This window comes from Schistocerca nitens, chromosome 1, assembly GCF_023898315.1.
Source record: "Schistocerca nitens isolate TAMUIC-IGC-003100 chromosome 1, iqSchNite1.1, whole genome shotgun sequence".
Classification (NCBI taxonomy): domain Eukaryota; kingdom Metazoa; phylum Arthropoda; class Insecta; order Orthoptera; family Acrididae; genus Schistocerca; species Schistocerca nitens.
In genome coordinates, this window is record NC_064614.1 from 418,986,584 (window position 1) to 418,998,895 (window position 12,312).

The following is a 12,312-nucleotide window of genomic DNA, read 5'->3' on the forward strand; positions in this document are numbered from 1 at the left end:
CAACGCTACACACAGTTTTAACATCTACATTAAACTGTAATACTGTGTTAAGTTTCTTGGTATGTTGTGCCCAGCCCTGCAGTACACACAGACAGTTTTGATTGGCTCCCACTCTCTGCTGCTCCCACTGTTAGCTCCCGCTGCTACCACAGTCAGATTTAGACGAGTTGTAAAGACGTTTCTTCCAATACGTCTGTCACTATTTATAAATGCCTAGTGTAATTCTGGTGAACACAAAGGTAACATTGGTCCTCTAATGAGATAAAACTATATTGCGATCACCATAGCAAATTAGATATGTGGCAAATTAGATAAAGGACTAAGGAAAAGGCTTGGCAAATGTTTCGTCTGGAGTGTGGCACTATATGGGGCAGAAACATGGACACTGAGACGAGAGGATGAAAAAAGGTTAGAAGCATTTTAGATGTGGGTGTGCTGGAGAATGGAGAGAATAAGCTGGATGGAAAGATTGAGTAATGAAAGAGTACTGGAAAGGGTTGGTGAGAGAAGATGTATGCTGAAGGTTGTTAGAGAAAGGAAAAAGAACTGGTTGGGACATTCATTGAGAAGGGAGTGCTTGCTAGTAGATGCTTTGGAAGGACTGGTTTGTGGGAGAAGACTGAGAGGAAGAAGGAGATACAAGATAAAGGGAAGAGGAAATTATGCAGACCTGAAGAGGATGGCAGAAGACCGAACAGCCTGGAGAACTACCATGTTAAAACCTGCCTTTTGGCAGAACACTGATGATGATGATGATGATGATGATGATAGCAACATCGTTGCTATATGCAGACTCCAAGTAAGAAATGATAGGCAAGTTTCGAACAGTTCGTCGCTATAACAAACACGTGCATTAATCCTTGCTCAAGCTATCGTACAATCGTACAGTGTAAGTGAATTCACGAGGACATCAATACATACTGTACGTATCGAGAAAGTCGTGAACGCAAAAATTAGCCACTCAGCCCAAATTGTTAAGAGAAAGAACACATGCCAACAATGAAGCGTGTTCAGTACTCCGAATCAAACTCACTATAATTGCATGTTTTCCGTTTGCAACCTGCTTCCATTAAGTAGTATCACAGACTTATGCTTACATCTTGATTCATATACCAAGGACTTACCCGTTTCCATTTAATTTTCACTACACTGATAATTACGTCCCCCACTTCAGACTGTTTCCTGCTCCAGTTGCTTCTTTTCCTAAGTCCCCAGCACACATTTCTCCATGTCTCACTTGTGAAGAAAATGACTCAGCCGTGTAGCGAAATTAAGTCATTATATGCTGTGTTATCTAATCTTGTCGCGAACTGACCTACATGTGAAGAAAATAATTCTTAGACGTCTACTTTGCGTCATTTTGACCGTGAATTTGGTTTATTTAAACTCACAAGGACACGTTATACTTCCAAACTTAACGAAAGTAACCATGTTAGAGTTCGGCAACAAACACAAAAAGAACATAAAACACGAAAATTTCTGTTAATAGTTTCCGAACGACTAAGGAAATGGCTACAATTTTGCTGAGTTATAATTGTATCGGACAAATAAACTCGCACTCGGTCATGAATATGCCGTAATATGGCGTGTTATTGAATGTAAATACAGGTTAAGTGGCTGACGGCTGTCAGATTGAAAATTCCCATCTATAGCTTGTCCTGCACCACCAGTGGACGAGCCGTATAATTTACGCTTATACCACACATCACAACAAAACACGTAAATGCAACCGACAAAAACACTACACACGGCCAAAAAAACACAAGCCTCTAAAAGAATGCGTAAAACATGTGTAATAACAACAACAATAAAATAAATAAATAACATACTTGTAGTAAATAGCAATAACTACTATTAATTGAGGGTCAATACTATCAACATAGAAATTACATTTATTTCTAAGGAAAGCAAATATTGAGAAAAGTTTGTCACAAAATGGACAGAACTTACATTTGAAACTACATGAAATTCTTTGAATCTTAGAGGAGGAGAGCACTCGACGTTGCAGCTTATCTTTTTTGTAGATGATGTGCTGTGACTTGGTGATGCTGGCGTGTAATTATTACCGCTCCATCAGCAATGAAATTATAATGGATACTCCTCAGGGTATGATTCACCAGACGTTAATATCATCCTCCGTATCGTTTCTTTGGCCACGGGCCGGTTAGCCGTAGTTGTTGCTGTTTTATATCCATGTTCGTATATGTACAATTACAACGTTCTTTATGCACACTCAGTAGTGGCTCTTGAGTATACATTTTGAGTGTTCAGAAATTTTTAGATTCAGATAAATATGAGAGTGTGAAATTAATAGCATCTGCTGTATAACACTTACGCTTATCAACATATTTATATAACTATCGCCACTGCCAATAGCGATAATAACAGAAATTATAATAATACTATGCATAGCTGTCTGAAGAAAGAAAGAAGTGTTTTGTAGAATTTTTTTGTTTTGTACATAATTAAGTACAGTCTAGGGCAAGAACGCAACAACGTTTAAGCTTTCGCTACTCCCTGTTTCGATTTTTTGTGTAAGTGGTAATTTCCGTGCTCTTTTTTTAGTTTTTCGGACAAATGTACAAGATCCCTAACACATATATTAGCTAACGAATTAACTTCCAGGCTAAAAGCAAACATTCTTACGTTGCACCCACACAACAGCTTATGCTTATTTTACTCTTCTTTGTTAAATGTTCGCTTGTAATCACGCTTATTTTATTTCGACACTTTCTCTGTCAATGGATCTGGTCTGGGAGTCCCTAGTTCCTTTGCGGCTAACTTTTCCTCGTAATTTTCTTTTCTGTTAGCGCTTAAAACAGATTCAACACAGTTCACGTTGACATTGCAGACGAAAGTCGATTTCTGCACAGTAAACAATCAATTCCCAAAACAAACTGCCGTTAGCAGAAATTATTAAATTCAAACAGTACTGTCTACCTACATGGGTGCTTGACTAGAATGCAGATGAGGCTCTGAGAACCATAAGGGCCATAAGAACACCGTCTTAGATCCCACATTTACGTGAGTATGAGAGGAACCAGTGAGGTAGCTTTTCGTGAATGCTCATATATTCAGTGTGGGCGTATAGTACAGATAAACTCGACCCACCATAAAATCAACAGATGTCAGAAAAATCAATAAAAGCTGCAGACTCACAATTTTTATTTTCTTTATTGAGTTGCGATTCCCCCCCCCCCCCCCCGGGGGGGCGGGCTGGCAGCAGCTTAGTACGCCACTCTTAAGCCTACAGAATTTGTTTTAAAAAGATGAAGATAATAAATAGTAAAAGCTGGCGATATAATCGGTGACTTAATGGTAAAATGGTGGAAAATTGTGGAACTTAAAACATAAAACAAAGGGTTGATGATGGTAAAAAAATACACAGGAAGCAGAAAAATAATAGACAGACATTTAAAAAACACGGCGACAGTCTGGTTTCTGTTCACAAGAGATATAAAATTCACACCCAGCGACAGCATGATTTCTGTTCGCAACACTTTGGAAAGACGCACAACACTGAACACTCACTTGAACACTGCACTAAAAAGGTGGCACAAATATGACATACCTCAGCCGAGGGCAGACGGGGGGAACCTGGACAGATGATGGGAAAGAAAATGGGGAAGGAGAGGAAAAAACGAAGTGGAGGGAGGGAGGAAGGAACCAATGGGGGACAAGGACCCATCAGATGGGGGGGGGGGGGCAGACGTGACAGGGAGTGGGGAAAGGTAGTGGAGGAGAATGCAAAAGGCCTCAGGGCGGGGGGGGGGGGGGAAGAAGGGAGGCAGAGAGAGGTTAGGTGGGGAGAAAAACAGGGTGGAAGGGGGGGAAGAGGGAGCCCGGGGAAAGGACAGAGGAAAGGAGAGGGGGAGATGAGGATCAGAGTTGATAGGAGGGATAAATGGAGGGAGAGAGGGCATCATCTGGGAGGGGGAGTTGATGGAAGCCACTTTGGGAAAGGAGATGAATGGTGTAGTGATGGAGGGTAGGGGGAACACAACAGTGAAGGCGAGGCAGAGGGCAGGGGTTGGAGATGGGAGGAGCAATGAGGGAATGAGGGGGATCAAGGCACCGGGAGGTGTAGAGTGGGCGGATATGTTTGAGAAATAGGAGCAGATGGGGGAAAGGAATCAGGTCATAGAGGATCCGCGTGAGGGATGGGAGGCATATACAGAAGGCGAGGCGGAGTGCATGGTGCTCGAGAACCTGGAGGGACTTATAGAATTTGGGGGGGGGGGGGGCGGATATCCAGGTGGGACTGGCACAGCAGATGATGGGACGGATTAAGGATTTGTAGGTGTGGAGGATGGTAGAGGGGTTTAACCCCCATGTCTGGCCAGAGAGGAGTTTGAGGGGTCGGAGGCAGTTGTGGGCTTTGGATTGGATGGAGCGGAGATGATGGATCCAGGTGAGGTGATGGTCAATGGTGAGGCCAAGGTAGGTGAGGGGGGGAGGGGGAGAGGCGGACAGGATAAGCACAGATGGTAAGGGAGAATTCCAGGAGCTGAAGGAGCAAGTGGTATGACCTACGATGATTGCCTGGGTCTTGGAAGGATTGATTTTCAGGAGCCACTGGTTAAACCATGTGACAAAAGGGTCAAGGTGATTCTGGAGAAGGCGTTGGGACCGTTGGAGGGTAGGAACGAGGGCAAGGAGTGCTGTGTCATCGGCATACTGCAGGAGGTGTACTGGAGGGGGGAGGGGGGTTGGGGCATATCTGCCGTGTACAGGGGGTAGAGGAAAGGGGGGAGGACCGAGCCCTGAATTTTGTAGGGAGTTTACACTAAATCAGAATCATACTCATATTATTGAAATTATTTTGATCTGTGGGGAGGCTACTCTACAAAATTCTTTTCACATTAACCTCCACACAAAATTCTTTCTGATTTAATCGAAGCTCAAAATTCATTCACATTTAGCGTAACCTCAAAACAGAAAAATTCCTAAACCTCTCAATAGTAAAAATTATAATTATGTCGTTCACATTCAGTGTAACGTCCCAATAAAAAAATAAATTCAGTAACCTGGTAATAAAACAATGTAACTAACCTCTCAATTAAATTGTCGCTCACTTATGACTTTTCAATAATTCACTGTCAATTTAACCTGGTAAATTCTGGACTAAAGCAGTGCTGCGTCATAGCCCTGAAAGATCATTCTGAATAAAAGAAGAAAAAATTCTTACCTCCATGAAGTCGCCGGATATATCTGCTCTTACAATAAATTTTTCCGGCACAGCTCTGTGCAATGCTGGCCGACCTATCTGTCATTTATGAAAGGAAGTAACTGATTTTTCTATTGCAATAATCGGCATGATCATGGATGGGAGAAATTAATAAATTCTTTAAATTGAAATGAATGGTTATTAAAAGTTATTTTTTATGAGAAAGTTTATTATTACGAGATTTTTAAAACATTTACATGGGACTTACATTAATACTCAGGCTCCGACATCGCTGCACCGCGACCGGGCCAGCCAACACGGTACACCATACCAGACCAGACTCCAGACTAGCAACAACTTACTGCTACAGCTACACAGTTCCTACTGCAGTCAACACTGCTCTCTGGTCAGAGATTTTCTTATACCTTGCATACTGCAGGAGCAATACACCTCTTACGTGGTGAAAACAGTAACGCACGTCATAAACATTGAAAAATCTCCTCGGCGACAGTTATGTCTTGACGAGCAAAGCAGCTCATTAAGTTGCACGCGAGATAATAAATTCAGCGTACATTAGTTTGTACTACTCAGTTACGTGCAAAACAGTTCGGTTCTGGCCACAACAATCACAGACCTTTCACGTAAGCATTGCCACTGCTCTTTTAGTTCTCATTGAAGCTCACAGTATTCACAGTCAAACTTGTTTCATAACGTCCACTTTGTACTGTGACCGAAAAATAAGAACGGTGCCATTAATTTTCACGTGCTTCTGTGTAGCACGATTGCACAACACACGCGCATACGCCATAACGCTGCACACCCACGCAGTGTCACTGTTCGACTGCCAACGGTCGCTATCGCTCTCGCGTCACATTTCTTCCGACAGTGCTGACAAGGGAACCTCCCCATCGCACCCCCCTCAGATTTAGTTATAAGTTGGCACAGTAGATAGGCCTTGAAAAACTGAACACAGATCAATCGAGAAAACAGGAAGAAGTTGTGTGGAACTATGAAAAAAATAAGCAAAATATACAAACTTAGTGGTTCATGCGCAGGCAACTTCAAGGATAGTGTGAGCTCAGGAGCACCGTGGTTAGCGTGAGCAGCTGCGGAACGAGAGGCCCTTTGTTCAAGTCTTCCCTCGAAGCTAAATCGGGCAAGGTAGAAGAATCTTTTTACCAATTCGCCAAGTGTACAAGGTAGGTGGGTCGACAACATATTCCTGTCATGTGACGCACATGCCGTCACCAGTGTCGTATAGAATATATCCGACGTGTTTCCCTGTGGAGGAATCGATTGACCTATGACCTTGCGATCAAATGTTTTCGGTTCCCATTGGAGAGGCACGTCCTTTCGTCTACTAATCGCACGGTTTTGCGGTGCGGTCGCAAAACACAGACACTAAACTTATTACAGTGAACAGAGACGTCAATGAACGAACGGACAGATCATAACTTTGCGAAAATAAAGAAAGTAAACTTTTCACTCGAGGGAAGACTTAAACCAAGGACCTCTCGTTCAGCAGCTGCTCACGCTAACCATGGGACCACGGCGCTCCTGAGCTCACACTATCCTTGATGTTGCCTATCTTGCGCATGGACTACTCAGTTTGTATATTTTGCTTATTTTTTTCATAGTTCAGCACAACTTCTTCCTGTTTTCTCGATTGATCTGTGTTCAGTTTTTCAAGGCCTATCCACTGTGCCAACTTATAACTAAATCTGAGGGGGGTTGCGATGGGGAGGTTCCCTTGTGAGTATTGTAGTGCACACAGAATACCGTGGCCGGTAGATGCGTGGGGAGAATGGTAGTGGTGGGGGTAACGGGCAGGTGCAGTAGGGGAAATACCGAACACTGGAGGAGAAATGCCTTTCTAAACTGAAGCCTACACTCACGTTTTTTTTTTTGTAAATATTAAGAGGGGCTCCTACACGCCCAAACTGGCACGGTGACCATTCAAAAAGATCTGTCAACTTTTCTTCGGTTAATATCTAAAAAGAATTCCGCCAAAAATGTAGCGATTTATTTTTGCCTGGTTTGTTAACCACTCGTAACTTTCAGAGAAGTGTCACGAGTGAGGAATTTTGCGTACAACCTACGCATTTCTCTTGTTGACATGTTAAAATTTCGCTACCTCAAACCGTTTATGAAATATGAGGGATGTCGTGGATATTTCACTCTGGCTTTATCGCTGGCGCGGTACAATCGCAAATCAGTGCGCCACTTCAGATCAATTTTCTAGAGACTGGTAACAAATAGAAATCTCTAGCCAAGTCTAAAGAAAAATTCAATATGTTAGCTAAATTTCATACACAGAAACATATTATGTAATTCGCACCGAACGCAAAATCAAAGCGGCCCCTATTTTTCATTGCAAACTTTTTTGAATTTCGCGCAGTCGCTTACTTCCACGTAAATATCACAATAAATACGAACATTAACGAATTGACGGGCACATCATAATGAACTTGACATATAAAGCTACAAGTACAGGGAAAATGGATTTTTTTACTGAATAGTTTCTGTAACATCACTTCAGAACGATTGCAGGGCGTGCGCGTTGCTTCTGTCATCGCCGACAGACCGAATGGTGGCAGACGCTTGTTGGTCTCTCATTTTGAACAAGCGAATGAACTCGCCCAACGCCTTGGACGAAAACTGGCCACTGTGCATCGGCAACTGTATCCTGGGCGACCTATACATGTGGTTCCACACAGCACATTTAGCAAAAGCATTACAAAGAAGATCAACGTACATTGACACACATTCTCAAATAAAAGAAATTCATGTAGCAATATTAATAAAGGAAACAATAGTTACGTTTCAAATTATAGAACAAAAAAAATTTATAAACCATCAAAGATATGTGTTCAGAGTAAAAGAAGTAGAATAAAAGAAATAAGAAAAAGAAAAACAATATACACAAAAGAATTACAGACATGGGTTGCGAGTGGGCATTAATTGAAATCAATGGAGAAAGTTGAAAATTAGCGCTGGACCGGCCTGATAGTGAGATACGCTGACCGCTGAGCCATCTGGACAGAGTGACTGCCGCAACTGCACGCACTACCTACACTACTGGCCATTAAAATTGCTACACCACGAAGATGACGTGCTACAGACGCGAAATTTAACCGACAGGAAGAAGATGCTGTGATATGCAAATGATTAGCTTTTCAGAGCATTCACACAAGGTTGGCGCCGGTGGCGACACTTACAACGCGCTGATATGAGGAAAGTTTCCAACCGATTTCTTATACACAAACAGCAGTTGACAGGCGTTGCCTGGTGAAACGTTGTTGTGAAGCCTCGTGTAAGGAGGAGAAATGCGTACCATCACGTTTCCGATTTTGGAAAGGTCGGATTGTAGCCTATCGCGATTGCGGTTTATCGTATCGCTACATTGCTGCTCGCGTTCGTCGAGATCCAATGACTGTTAGCAGAATATGGAATCGGTGGGTTCAGGAGGGTAATACGGAACGCCGTGCTGGATCCCAATGGCCTCATATCACTAGCAGTCGATATGACAGGCATCTTATCCGCATGGCTGTAACGGATCGTGCAGCTACGTCTCGATCCCTGAGTCAACAGATGTGGACGTTTGCAAGACAACAACCATCTGCACGAACAGTTTGACGACGTTTGCAGCAGCATGGACTACCAGCTCGGAGACCATGGCTGCGGTTACCCTTGACGCTGCATCACAGACAGGAGCGCCTGCGATGGTGTACTCAACGACGAACCTGGGTGCAGGAAAGGCAAAACGTCATTTCTTCGGATGAATCCAGGTTCTGTTTACGGCATCATGATGGTCGCATCCGTGTTTGGCGACATCGCGGTGAACGCACATTGGAAGCATGTATTCGTCATCGCCATACTGGCGTATCACCCGGCGTGATGGTATGGGGTGCCATCGGCTACACGCCGGCCGCGGTGGTCTAGCGGTTCTGGCACTGCAGTCTGGAACCGCCGGACTGCTACGGTCGCAGGTTCGAATCCTGCCTCGGGCATGGGGGTGTGTGATGTCCTTAGGTTAGTTAGGTTTAAGTAGTTCTAAGTTCTAGGGGACTTATGACCTAAGATGTTGAGTCCCATAGTGCTCAGAGCCATCGGCTACACGTCTCGGTCACCTCTTGTTCGCATTGATTGACGGCAATTTGAACAGTGGACGTTACATTTCAGATGTGTTACGACCCATGGCTCTACCCTTCATTCGATCCCTGCGAAACCCTACATTTCAGCAGGATAATGCACGTCCGCATGTTGCAGGTCCTGTACGGGCCTTTCTGGATACAGAAAATGTTCGACTGCTGCCCTGGCCAGCACATTCTCCAGATCTCTCACCAATTGAAAACGTCTGGTCAATGGTGGCCGAGCAACTGGTTCGTCACAATACGCCAGTCACTACTCTTGATGAATTGTGGTATCGTGTTGAAGCTCCATGGGCAGCTGTACCTGTACACGCCATCCAAGATCTGATTGACTCAATGCCCAGGCATATCGAGGCCGTTATTACGGCCAGAGGTGGTTGTTCTGGGTCTTGATTTCTCAGGATCTATGCACCCAAATTGCGTGAAAATGTAATCACATGTCAGTTCCAGTATAATATATTTGTCCAATGAGTACCCGTTTATCATCTGCATTTCTTCTTGGTGTAGCAATTTTAATGACCAGAAGTGTAGCATGCCTCCTGTCAGACCCAAACTCTCAACTTACCCATGTATTCCTAATGTAGTGTCGCTGACCATTATTCTCATTACTCGCTGTATTTCGCCGATTTCTGTTAAGAGTTACAGCCTGGTGTGCACATGTCCGAAAGAACAGACATCACATATACATATAAAGAATTATATCACCTAATTACTGATTAAAAATAACCATTGTAATCTTTTCGTTTCAAACAGTTAGGAAACTTAATTTTGAAAATCCTATTTCGTTTCCCAAAAACATTAGAGACCACTTTTATTCTTCTTTTATTTCTTTTTTTGTCCGCCCAATCGTTGTCTTCAGTTGTAGTAAATATGTAGCGACTATGGATAGAGTATTTACTATCGAGAATCAACATAAACTGATGCGAAGCTCAGTGATGTCGTATTTGACTCAGGCTGAAGCTACCGCTAGAAACTTGTGCAGTTTAAAAATCTGACAAATTCTTGTGCGGCTGTTGAGAATACTTTTGGTGATATGAAATCTCCTCATTTAGTTTTGAATTTCTCACTGTCTTGATGAACGCTAATGGAGGCTGTAGCATTGATGTATAGTGTGGGGCTGGGAATTGTCCCTAACTTTAAGGTGGTACTGCAAAGAAAGAAGGGGCGACGTAGGAGTGAGGATGGGCTCCAAGGTCACAGTGGAAGTGGACGTTTACTTTGGTACCGCTTTTAGTTGCAAACACTGCGTGATCAAACGAACAATCTGCTTTTGCTGTCGAAACATGTTTTTCCGAAAATCGGTATATAATTGCAGTACAGCGTTATGTGTGTTCAAGAAATGATTCAAATGGCTGTGAGCACTATGGGACTTAACATCTGAGGTCATCAGTCCCCTAGAACTTAGAACTACTTAAACCTAACTAACCTTAGGACATCACACACATCCATGCCCGAGGCAGGATTCGAAGCTGCGACCGTAGCGATAGCGCGGTTCCAGCGTCTAGAACCGCTCGGCCACACCGGCCGGCTGTTATATGTGTACTCGATATTAAATCCACCATCGAAACAGTGCTCCCGACCCTAAATCGATTCTGTTATGGGTAAAGAACGTTTGTCGATGTGGCAGCGTTATGAGAAAGAGAGTTGGTGCACAGAGGACCGTTAGAACTCCCTAAAAAATTGAGTGTATCAGGACAGTATTAGAGTCCTCTAAACGTTCTGTTCTCAAGCACGTGTCGTCGCTTTCACAGCCTAGTCGTACTGTGCGTCATGTTCTCCACTAAAGACATTCAGTTTCATCCGAATGCAATGGAGATCGCTAAATAATTGTCAGAACAGGACCGGCAAAATGAACGACAATCCTGTGATAACTTGATTGGAAACGTTTCTCAAGACGCGCACATTTTCTCCAGTGATGAGGCACATTTTTACATTTGTGGATGTCTTAATAAACAGAATATGAATTATTGGAGTTATGTGAGACCTGAGGAAATTCATGAGAGACCTCTCCACATGATAAGGTCACAGTTTGGTGTGCAATTAGTGCTGAAGAAATCATTGGACCTTATTTTCTTTGAGGAGAAAAACCATGCTGTTACCGTCAATAGCGGACAACATGTTACCGTGCTCCACAAAACCTTTTTTGACCAAAACGTCAACAAATCCATATTAGGCTCGTTTAGTTTGCATGAAGGTGCCACGGCCCACACTGCTCGACATTCGATGAATGTTTTGAGTAAAGTCTTTGCCGGTGGTTTGATCTCACGGTACGGCGACATTCCGTGGCCTGCCCGTTCGCCTGATTTAAATCCGTGCAAGTTCTTTCTTTGGGATTATCTCAAAGACGTAGTTTTGAAACACGGCCCAAGCACGCTGGGAGCCTTGAAGGATGCTATACGACGTGAAAGAGGCCGCATTCCAACACAGATGCTCCATAGAATGATGCAGAACTTTAGAAACCAGCTGCAGCTATGTATTGACAACGAGGGACATCACTTGCAGGATTTGATGTTCAGAACTTAATAAAATGGAACTTCCAGGTACATTTTATTTAGGTATTAAATAAGTGTTTTCTAGCATTTATAATTTTTCTTTTATTAACTTCTATAGTTCGGAATAATTCCTTGCCCCACGTTGTATAACTTATTCTCCGATATACTAAAAAATGGCTCTGAGCACTATGGTACTTAACTTCTGAGGTCATCAGTCCCCTAGAACTTAGAACTACTTAAACCTAACTAACCTAAGGACATCACACACATCCATGCCCAAGCCAGGATTCGAACCTGCGACCGTAGCGGTCGCGCGGTTCCAGACTGTAGCGCCTAGAACCGCTCGGCTACTTCGGCCGGCTCCGATATACTACGAGGGACTTCAAAAAGTAAGTTACTCATATCGTCGTACACTTAGAGCATTGCGCAACAAGTGTGCCGCATTGTCACAATAGAGAACGTGTTCCAGGTTTCCTACAGAGAGAATTCTACTGCGGTGTGA

The 12,312-nt window shown here is 43.4% G+C and overlaps 1 protein-coding gene across 1 annotated transcript in view; it reads left to right on the forward strand.

Annotated features, from left to right (window-relative positions):
• The window catches only part of LOC126250132 (cytochrome P450 6k1-like), a 162,100-nt gene that overhangs the window by 71,641 nt on the left and 78,147 nt on the right, over positions 1-12,312 (forward strand). The window lies entirely within an intron of this gene.